The following is an 11183-nucleotide window of genomic DNA, read 5'->3' on the forward strand; positions in this document are numbered from 1 at the left end:
ACATATGTAAACACATATACACAAACTTAAACACTAACTCTAACATGCATACACATGTTTTCACATACTTACACTTACTCATACTCACTAACACATACTTCCTCTCATGCCACATATACATAAAACGTACACATTCAGATCCATGCTAACACACAAACACTTACACATTCAAGTCCATACTAACACACAAACACTTAGACATACACATCCATACTAACACACAAACACTTATACATACACATCCATACTAACACACAAACACTTTTACATACACATCCATACTAACACACAAACACTTACACATTCAAGTCCATACTAACACACAAACACTTATACATACACATCAATACTAACACACAAACACTTTTACATACACATCCATACTAACACACAAACACTTATACATACACATCCATACTAACACACAAACACTTATACATACACATCCATACTAACACACAAACACTTATACATACACATCCATACTAACACACAAACACTTATACATACACATCCATACTAACACATAAACACTTATACATACACATCCATACTAACACACAAACACTTATACATACACATTAATACTAACACACAAACACTTATACATACACATCCATACTAACACATAAACACTTATACATACACATCCATACTAACACACAAACACTTTTACATACACATCCATACTAACACACAAACACTTTTACATACACATCCATACTAACACACAAACACTTATACATACACATCCATGCTAACACACAAACACATATACCTTCATGCTAAGACAAAAACACTTACACATTCATGCTCACCCACACATATTCATGCTACATGCACGCTGTGCTCACTTTCATTATGGGGTTATGTAACCTCGCGTTATGTGACCCTGCCTCTGCATGTCGGACCAAAATTATTCACAAAGGGCAGTCCGACCTGGCCAGTCTAGGGCAGACCAGCTCTTTGGATTGACACAGGGGCATTTGCCCTGGTGCCCTGTGCTGTTGCATGTCTTTGTCTACAAAGCCTTCTACAGTGTATTGTATTTCAGGTCCTCTCCAGCTATTTTCATCTGAATAGGGAAAATTACAGTACAGTGAAGATCAGTTATATTCACTGCCAAATTATGTTATTAGCCTGTGCATGAAAGGTTATAGTTGTGCAACTGTTAGCTATTAAATGCCCACGTGTTTGACTTATTCATTAATTACGGCCTTAATTTGAATGTTTTTGGTTCAGTGCAGCTCATGGCTAAATAAACATTTTATTATTTCAAACAATGTGGATTCAGTTATTTTATCTTTGCTTAATAAGGTTTAAACACTGTTGTATTTAGAAGAAAGCAAAGATAGCCTGTACAAAGGTTACATAAAGAAACAAATTCAATGCTGTTCCTGTTCCGTAATATTTCTTGGAGCACTCGTTCCTGCTTGCAGTATAAAGTGATTCGTTTTTTTCTAAATAGTCTTTATTTTGCAGTACAGATTAAGCACAGGTGTAGTGGCTCTTACGCACATTAATCTATGGAATTGGAGAGGATTTTACCCCGGAGATTGACAACACACAAAATGATGTGTCCTCAAAGGATGGCCTACAAAAGCTTCCATATGCTAGAGTGCACAGTGAAACAGTTGCTTCAGGTTCATTCATAACTATATAGTTCCTAACCCTACGGGTAATGGACCATGCAGACTATTAATATGTATAATCATTTGAAGTATCTGGTTGATGGGGTATTGTGTACAATTTGTCATGTGGGGGGTGAGTCATTTGGAGTTGATGCAATTATTCATCCTGCATAAGGGCTGTGCTTACACCACCCAAACTGTGCAAGAGTTTGTTTTTGGCTCCCACTAGGTCCCATCCTCATCCAACAGAAACTATATATCGAGTCTTGGATGAGACTTAGTATGCTTTAATATTGAAAAAGTATCATCTATACCTGTACCCCTTATTATACAGTATCTCACAAAAGAGAGTACACCTCTCACATTTCTGTAAATATTTTATTACATCTTTTCATGTGACAACACTGAAGAAATTAAACTCTGCTACAATGTAAAGTAGTGAGTGTACAGCCTGTATAACAGTGTAAATTTGCTGTTCCCTTAAAATAACTCAACACACAGCCATTAATGTCTAAACCTTGGCATCAAAACTGAGATAATGTGTCTAGGGAAGTAAACTTACCTCCAAGCGTTAAACATGAAGAGCAGGGGTGAAGAAGGAAGCAAAGAGACCAAGCTGATCAGAGACATTGTGCCAATCACTTAACCAGTGGAGCAGCGACTGATCACTTTTTACATCTGATTTCTCTGTGATCCCAAAGAAGCCAATTGCGAGTACTGCCATGTCATGCACATTAACGGTTAGCACAGGTGGATGGGGATGCTGTGACATGAAGACAAAATAGTCGAAGAGGTATTTTTGCACAAAGAATGTGGCAAACAGTTTAAAGCTGCTGTGCTCCCCAAACAGAATATTAACTAAATGCTTTAGCATTAAGCATTAAAACCTAAGTAAAATGGTAACTGTATTCTTTGCTCTAAGCTTTTAAAGCCTATTCGAAGCCTGTGTATTTGATTGGGAGTCACCTTGTGTAACATAATATTGATAGATGCTTAATTATAACTTAAAGTAAACACAGAGCACAGTTTTATGATCCATAATAATAATTACATTAAACTTTGCATGTTAATTTGAGTTTTATACAAGCCCAATTAAACTAAATTATTTTGTGAATGCAAGTTTTTTCAGAATCGCTTTCAGAGATTAATAATTCACATGGTTGTTATAATCAGGTGCACATGTCCCAAATTACACAGTCCATTATAATCTACTGACAAGAATCTGCTTCGTAATTAAGTCACTTTGAAACCATTATACAACCCCAAAAATCCACGAAAAAAAAACATTTATAATTATATCCTGCCAATTTTGATACAACTGAACATAGCTTTTATTGAATGCGGATTTCATTGTTGGTTAGAGCAGTTTATTCAGAACTGCTTTCTTATTCATGTATGAATATTAAAGATATATGGTAAAGTCTACCATTTGGACATATGACCATGTGATACAGAAACCTTTGCTGGTTTTTACATTAGTTAGACGAGACTAAGCATTCTGGGTTATAGGTTTACAGAGTTGTGGTTAGCTTTATCTTGTAGAAGAAAAAAGACGTAAGTGCATTTAGGGGCAGAGTTTTGACTGCTCGCGAGCTAGATCACCATGATTGGAGGCATGTACTATGAAAAGGCAGGGTGTTACAGCACTACACTCAGAAACAGAAACCCTAAGTAGAGTTGGCTGGCAACCAAGGACTAGACGGGAGTGTAGACCACCACAACGGCATATAGGACCACATGGACAAGACAAACCGGATCAGGACAAGGTCAAAGCAAGCCAGGTAAAAAAACCTAGAGAACTGGACAGAGCAATACTGGAGTGGATCTCAGGAAAGGGCATCATCCAGGGAAGATACAGCTGTTAGAAACCATGGGAGCTTAAACCAGCATCATTTATACGGAAGGGGTTATGCCTAACCACTTCACTACCAGGTGGCTCTTGGGTCTGCCCACAGTACAGACCCTGCTGTCATTTGCCCTCTCCATAGACCCTGCTGCCTCCTCCCCGCACCACAGACCCCGCTGTCTCCTGCCCGCTCCACATACCCTGCTGCCATGAACCTGTTCCGAGGTGCCATGCTTCTTTCAGTCGTGTCTACAGATGGTGCCAAAGAGAAAGTCTAAGGCTACAGCAGACAAGCGTATGAACCGCAATTCAGGCAGCAGGGTTAATATGGACAGCAGGGCACAGACTGGTGAAGTCACAAACATTATTTACAGGAGAAAGCAGCAGCCTCCCTAGCAGCCAGAGGGGGTGTAGAGGATGCAGACACACAGTTTACACAGGGGGTGTTGAATCTAGAGAACATTTTTGTTCCATTCAGCAATTTTGATGACTAGAATCAACAATGACTTAAAAACAGTTATTGGTATTCTACAAAAAAATTCTTAAAGCCACAAAAGCTGTAACCAATGCGTAAAGTGGAAGGGCATACAGGGGCATTGGTGCTGGATGACTCCTCATTGGGAGGGACCAGGGGCAGATGCCCTTCTTGCCTTGTTTATGTTATGGCCATGGGAGCTACAAATCTTCTGTGGCCACTATATGAGTTACAATTTATTGCTCTACGCACACTAGGCAACTCCACATGCCAAGGGCAACACTCAAGTACTTTAATTGGTAAGCAAGCCGTGGCATCATAACTGGATGAATAGTCAAGGCAGGAGCTTTTAACATGATAAGTGGAGCCGGGAGCCTTACAGGTAAGGTGATTTTTGCTTTGTGTGTATAGGGGTGCATTAAGGCCCAGAAGGGTCACATAACACGTGTTATGCAACCCCACTGTAGCAGCAGCTCATACAAAGTGATGAGAACTGCACTATAGATGAAGGCTCTGCACACAAGGTAACGGAGGATGGGGAGAGGGAGTATGTGAGATGTACTGTAGATGGGAGAGGGAGTGTGTATATATGAATATATGTATGTGTAAGTGTTTTAATGTTAGAGAGTGTGTATGGGTCTAGGGTGTTAGGTTGCATGTGTGTGTATTGTGTTAGCATGAATAAGTGTTCTAGTGTATGCATGTTAGTGCATGTGTTAGTATTCAATGTTAACTTGTGTGCGTCAGTGTATATTGTTAGAGTGTCAATGGTGTGACTTCTGGGAGATGGAGAGAGTGTGTATGTGTGTGTGCTGATGTGTGTAAGTGTATTATAGTGTATTGTTAGAGTGAGTGTGTGGGTGTTAGAATAAGTTTGAGTTAGTGTATGGTATTAGAGTCAGTGAGTGTTTGCATTTTAGTATAGATGTGTTTTAGTTATGGGAAGGGGGTCTGCCACCAACCCTATGATCACCCCTACTAGTGTACATTTGTGCATGCACCTAGGGGCCCCAGAGGGTCTTACTGTGGCACTGGGTCAAAGGCAGTTTGTCAAGGTGTGTGCTCAATGTCTGGAGGAGGCAACTATGGCAACCATAAGGCATCATTTATAAACAGCAATTCTAGTGCAGAATGGCAAAATGATGCATTCACTATAATGCCTATAAAATATACATTACTATCCACTTATGTTGTTATTAGAACAAACTGTAAAAGTTCTGATGTTGTATATTTCCAAATTTTCTAAAACTAAAAACATATTCACCTATAACTTTACAAATACGCAGCAGAAATATAAAGAGGAATGCCAACAATGATTTTATTTGGTCAAGACCAACATACAATCAATCTTCTAATGAAGTGGCAAGAGGGAATCATTATGAGGGCCTTGGCATGCGGATGACCTGAGAAGACGGGATGATTCATTGAGCCATTAATCAGAATAGACCGTGCGGTAGTCCAGGACAGTTGTAAAAACACACAGTTTGTGAAAAAACAGTTTGCACGGCTCAGTTAACATATAATGGAATGTCAAGTCTCCTTCAGATGGAAAGTGTGATAATGATGGGTCAGATCTCCATCAGTTGGACACCCTGATAAAAACACCTGACATGAAAATAAACAGCAGGGAAAATGAGAAAGCATTAGACTGTCTGTGAGAGAATACTGAACACAGGTTTCCCTTGTTCCCTTAACTCTATTGTATCCCCAAGCCTCCCTGTATGTGAAATATTGTGAAGGATAGCATAGATCTACCCCTTTTTTAAATTGATGGATTGGTGATCAGCCCTTGGAAGCTGTGGAAGAGTTTAACATAAGAAAGGGTGTACGCTCATAAGACTGAATATTACATTATGATGCAACCCTTTTTAAATCTTCATTCCTGGATGGGATGAGTTTAACAATTTAGTTTTTTTGATGAATTAGCATCATACACGTTGCAAACATACAAAGATACAAAGATAAGTATTTGGTAATCTCCTAGTATTGGTAACAATTTGCCTTTCCATGTTTGATAAACAGAGAGCAAAATAAGGTGCAGAAATCACTAAAGATGTACTGAAATATATAAACTAAATGCAGGGTGTATTTTTTCCATAGCGCCAGCAGATTCCATAGCGCTTTACAATCAGAGTCAGTAGGATAAATGTAAAATCAAACAACGGCAAACTGGTACAAAAAGAATAAGAGGGCCCTGCTCTTGCAAGCTATCAATCTTGTCTGTGGTTGAGAGGGAAGTGAAACAGTAGGAGAGGACTGCTTGGACGGGGATGAGTTGGTCAAGTCATGATAATCTGTAGAGGTTGTTGATCGTTCAGATGGCTTGATTAGGATGCTGGCTAAAAGAAGAAAGGTTTACTCTTCTCGAAAAAGGTTGGTTTTCAGAGAGCTGTTGAAAGTTGCGGACGAGGGAGAAAGTCTGATAGAACGAGGGAGGGAATTCCACAGAAGGGGTGCAGCGTGTGCGAAATCCTGAATACAGGAGTGGGAAGAGATAATGACAGCGGTTCATGAGAGGAGTGAAGAGGGTGGTTTGGAGTGTATTTGGATAAGAGGGAAGAGATGCAGGGGTGCAGAGTTGTTAAGGGCTCTTTTCGTCAGGAGTTTGAATTTGGTTCTGGAGGGTATGGAGAGCTGGTGGCGTGATTAGCATAGCTGCAGTGTAGACAAAGGATTGGAGTGGTGAAAGGTGAGAGAGGGGGAGACCAGTTAGTTGCAATAATCCAGGCGGATATCACAAGGGAGTGGATTCATATTTGGTTGTTTCATGTGTGAGAAATGGCCAACTTCAGTAGATGTTTCTCAGCAACACTGTCATGACATGGGTACATTTACTTTCTTCATGGGATAGGCCGACAGCGCCCAGAAAGAAGAGCAGTTAATCACTGTACAACACTATACTTTATAATAAGAAAAGGTACAGTGGCATTGTGGGTAAATGGGGTATTTAATTATTTCCAGGGCTGAAATTAATTCCTAGTCTGGCCCTGAGAACCACCATGTTTCAGTTCTCTTTTGAAGGATCTTGGTGAGTTTGTGTTTGTTCAGACCTTCAAGGGAACCTGGGTGGGAGAGAAGGAGGGGAAGTGGTCCTGTTTTATCTTGTATTTTCATTGTGATAAGATGATATGATTTATGTTCATGTAATCCTCCCAGGAAATCCAAGAACTTTTACAAGCAGCTAGACAAACACAGACAGATAAGAGAATAAAAACCAACAAACGGACCTCAACTCACAATGTTTACAAGCATTTCCAAGACAACTGAACGGTTTAAATATACATCATTGTCATTGAAGAGTGAATCCACTATATAGCTGAGCAAATTTCCTATATTTTGATATGAGTACAATAAAAACAGTATTGTCCTAACTTCTTTGTTCTAAAGTTCAAAGATCTTCCAAACATCACGAGTCCGTCACCAAATAATAGAATGGACACAGCCATATGGCTGGGCTCAATCCCCATTTCTAGCTTGGCAGGGCTCAACAAGGTTGGAGAGGTACAAGCCAGAGCTGAGGCAGCTACCATTGTTAGGACTTTGGTCTTCACAAGCATCCATGTGGATGCACACAATTAATAATGGATGAGCTTCCATGGTTCAAGTCTCTCTGAACTTATTTACAAAGATATGGCTATCTTGGCAATGAAAAGATCCCAGGTTGCCTTGAGAAACCCGAAGAGAGAAGGGTTACATTTTCAGATATTTTAGATGCAAATAATGAAAGAACACTATGATTTCAACATCAAACTGGGCCTAAAACTGTTTTTAAACCTGAATCGGTGCCGCAGGGTAGAAGTTGTTTTTGATAAGCTCTTTTCTTAATCAGTTCAATTTATGTTGCACAAACTAGAACATCCTTATGTTACAAATAAAAAATATGACTTTACATTAATATTTGTACTACTTTGCATCATTTAGAAAGGCCTAAAGGCCAACAGGAATAATGTAAAAATGTAGTACCATCCTGCAGAGTAGCACATGTTCTGGAAAACAGCAAGTGAAAATGATATGTATCCCAAAAAAAATGGCCCATGGGGCAACACAAGCTAATTACCGTAAATTTTCTTTCTTAACTCGAGAACAGAAATAATTCAGCAATATAACTGTCTTTTTTCCTCTCTGGCTAAGTAACATAGTCAAAGTATGACATCATTTACCAGAGCTCTCAAAAAAGAAAGAGCTATACAGGAATTTAATGTACCCCATTGCCAGCCCTCCCCTATATGAATTTACGTATATATTGACCACAACATACTTTTTTTGTACATCTTTTATTTATTTCATCAATTTCTCTGCCACTTTATTGTGATATAAAACTTAAATTCTAAAAATAGACTGAATTAATTAGAAATGAGAACTCTTCATATATGAGCGAAAGAGATTTTGTCTTAAAGCATACATCCAATGATACATAAAGTAAAGCATAACAATAATGTTGGTTAGCAAGATTTACATTTGGGTGTAGAGGTAAAAATGATTTCATGAGGAACATTGAATATTAGTCCTTATATTCTTCTTCATCCAATTAAATCCAATCATAATTCATAGTCATGCCACCATCTGTAAAAGATAACTTTCCAGCTCAAGTTTATTCCAAATACATATTTTAATCCTGATGACAATAGATCATGGAAACCCTGTGCGTCCGCAGGATTTTGTCCGGGGCCACAACAAAATATGCTGCCCAACTTTGGCCTCTCCAATCATAATACAACATTACCGCCTCGTCACTCCATTCCTTTGTTGGCTTCTGCGCGGAAAGCAAATGTTAGTTACAAATGAATAGGAAAATATATATCATCATGGAAGCAGCAGCATGTACCTGCACAATATGATTACTTTAGGTTACAATAGCTGAGGTGGATTAGCTACAACTACCCCAGTCTGCAATTCCTATTGTGTTTAGCCAGTTATTGCTGATTGTATATCATGGGAGTTGCAGTCAATAACAATAAAAAGTTAGTGTGTAGTGTAGGCCACCACAACCCCTGTCTATAACTGGCTGAACATTATTGTAGAGGCAGTCAACAAAGTTTTTGTGTTGTAGGCTTAGTGTCTTTGCTTTGGCACTCCAGTTATTGAGTACTCTCTTCCCCATGATGCTTAACATACCAGACTGGCTGAGAGTCATGTGAGATGAAGTCCTACTATTTGGAGTGTTACCTAACCCTAGCTGCAATACATGTTTGAAATAAAATACCTTGTGTCTGCAGGCTATGTCTCTGCCCAGGGGGGACTCTGTGTCTGTGAAGGAGCAGCTCCCAGAGTGAAGGAGAGGAAGCCAGCTAAAGGGAGAGAAAGAGAGCAGACCAAACCACTCTGACAGCAGGGCTTGTACAGAATTAAATACAATATTTTTGCTGCACTCCTCAGACTACCAGGGTTTTTTTCTGTGCTTTGTGTCTAATTCTCCTAATATAAACAGTTTACTGTTTCTCCCTCCCCTGCTGCTGATATGGATAATTTAATCTTTATATCTTTGTAAAGATTAAAATATAATGAACTACAAATGAAACACACATGATAAGGCGATAAACTTTTGCTGGTGTCCTGCATGTGTCTTGCAAATGCAGGCGGTGCATTAGTAAGGAGAGGAAGCACCACCTGCCTTCCTACCAATCATTAGTAGTGTGATTAATACACACTTACTACCTATCCAGCCCTAAAATGAATTCTTCTTTTGAAGTGATAAAATCTCAGTGCAGAATGTTTAGTAAAATAGTAGTATAAACATGTTTAATGTGTAGCAGGTGTTAATTTCATTTTACACAGGGACAGCTAGCCTACAACTATTCTATATGAGTGCAATACTTCCTACTAGTTTAAGTAATAAAACATGTGTATTAGTTACATGCACATTACAATAATTAGAAAGCTCCTAAAACTGTAGCAGCATCAAGGCCAGGATCAGGCTCTACTTTCTCCACTCTAAACTTATAGAAGTTACTTGTCGTTCCATGAGATTTTTCATAGTGTGAATAATTATAATCAATAGATGAACTAGATTATATTGAAGAGTTAATATATAACTTTCGATTGTTTCCTTTTCTCCCAAACCAGTAATTCCAATTGCTCAAGATAAAGCTCATAGAAAATATCTTACCTTCTGCAGGCTTGTTTTCACAACCTCCTCTTGCACTGTGCCTGCATAAAAGATTATTTTGCACTGTATATAAACAGATATAGTTTTAATATCCTCTAACACATGTTCTTTATTTGAAAGATGCTTAGATGATACATTTTCCTGGAAGCCTGTAGATTAAATTGTAAAATGAAAAATCAATATGAGCTGGCAGGCTTTCTAGTGACTGTAGATGTGGGTGCATTCAGGTTGAAGATGTGGATACAATAGGAGTCCCCTTAGATCATTTTTCTGGTTACTCTGTGCCCCGGATGGAACCAATAGGTCTCTAAATGTTGGCTGTAAAATTATCCTTTCTGGAATGCAACTAATCCTTTTAGATTCCTGTCAACTGTTGCTGAATAAAGAATCTCATTTTAAAGCAAAATAATCAAAGATCAGAAGTCTATTGGAGAGAGGTTTGTGATTTGCATGACCTTTAGTTAGATGAATTAATCCCTGTTAACCTACATTGAAAATATTGTCAGGTCCCTTTAATCTTTGTTGCCTGATTAAAGGGTTGTCCAAGAGAAGCAATGCACTTGTATATCCTATTTGTACATGTATATAGCCCATGGAGGGCATCATAGCAGCCTATATGGCTGTTCTGCACAAAGCAGAGTAAACACCTAAATCCATTCACCTTAAAAAAAAAAACCTACAATCCTTATCTATTGCTTTGTCGCTGTTTGCTGGAAACAAATTAATTATTTAGCCAAACAAACTATCTGCTTTGCTACTTGTGCTCTTAAGAAAATACTCCTTATAATGTAGCAGAATACCTAAAATGAAAAATCTATTGTGAAATCGTTCATATTAAATTAAAATGATACTAAATTTAAACAAAAAGGAGACTAAAAAGTAAAAATCGAAAACATATAATTAATAATAAGTATAACCCATTCAGTGTTTCTAATCTTACAGACATCCTATCGCGTTTAAACAAAGGTAGAGACAGGAAACACAATCTTAAAGGGATCTTAAATGCCAATTTCTTACCATTAAATAAATATGTATTGTCTCCTTTCCAGACACAAAGCCTTGTGCTCCTGTCACATTACACCCATGCAGTTAGTAAATGTGAGACAGATCCAGGTGAAGTTGCTG

At 38.4% G+C, this 11183-nt stretch overlaps 1 long non-coding RNA gene across 1 annotated transcript; it reads right to left on the minus strand.

The window, feature by feature from the left end:
* Positions 1-7981: 7981 nt before the first annotated feature.
* On the minus strand, positions 7982-11183 carry LOC128505349 (uncharacterized). Its single transcript, XR_008355570.1, has 3 exons — positions 11076-11183; positions 10059-10099; positions 7982-8515 (listed from the first exon to the last, which is right to left on the minus strand). It is a non-coding gene; the product is annotated as an uncharacterized LOC128505349 (long non-coding RNA).

This window comes from Spea bombifrons, chromosome 1, assembly GCF_027358695.1.
Source record: "Spea bombifrons isolate aSpeBom1 chromosome 1, aSpeBom1.2.pri, whole genome shotgun sequence".
NCBI lineage: Eukaryota > Metazoa > Chordata > Amphibia > Anura > Pelobatidae > Spea > Spea bombifrons.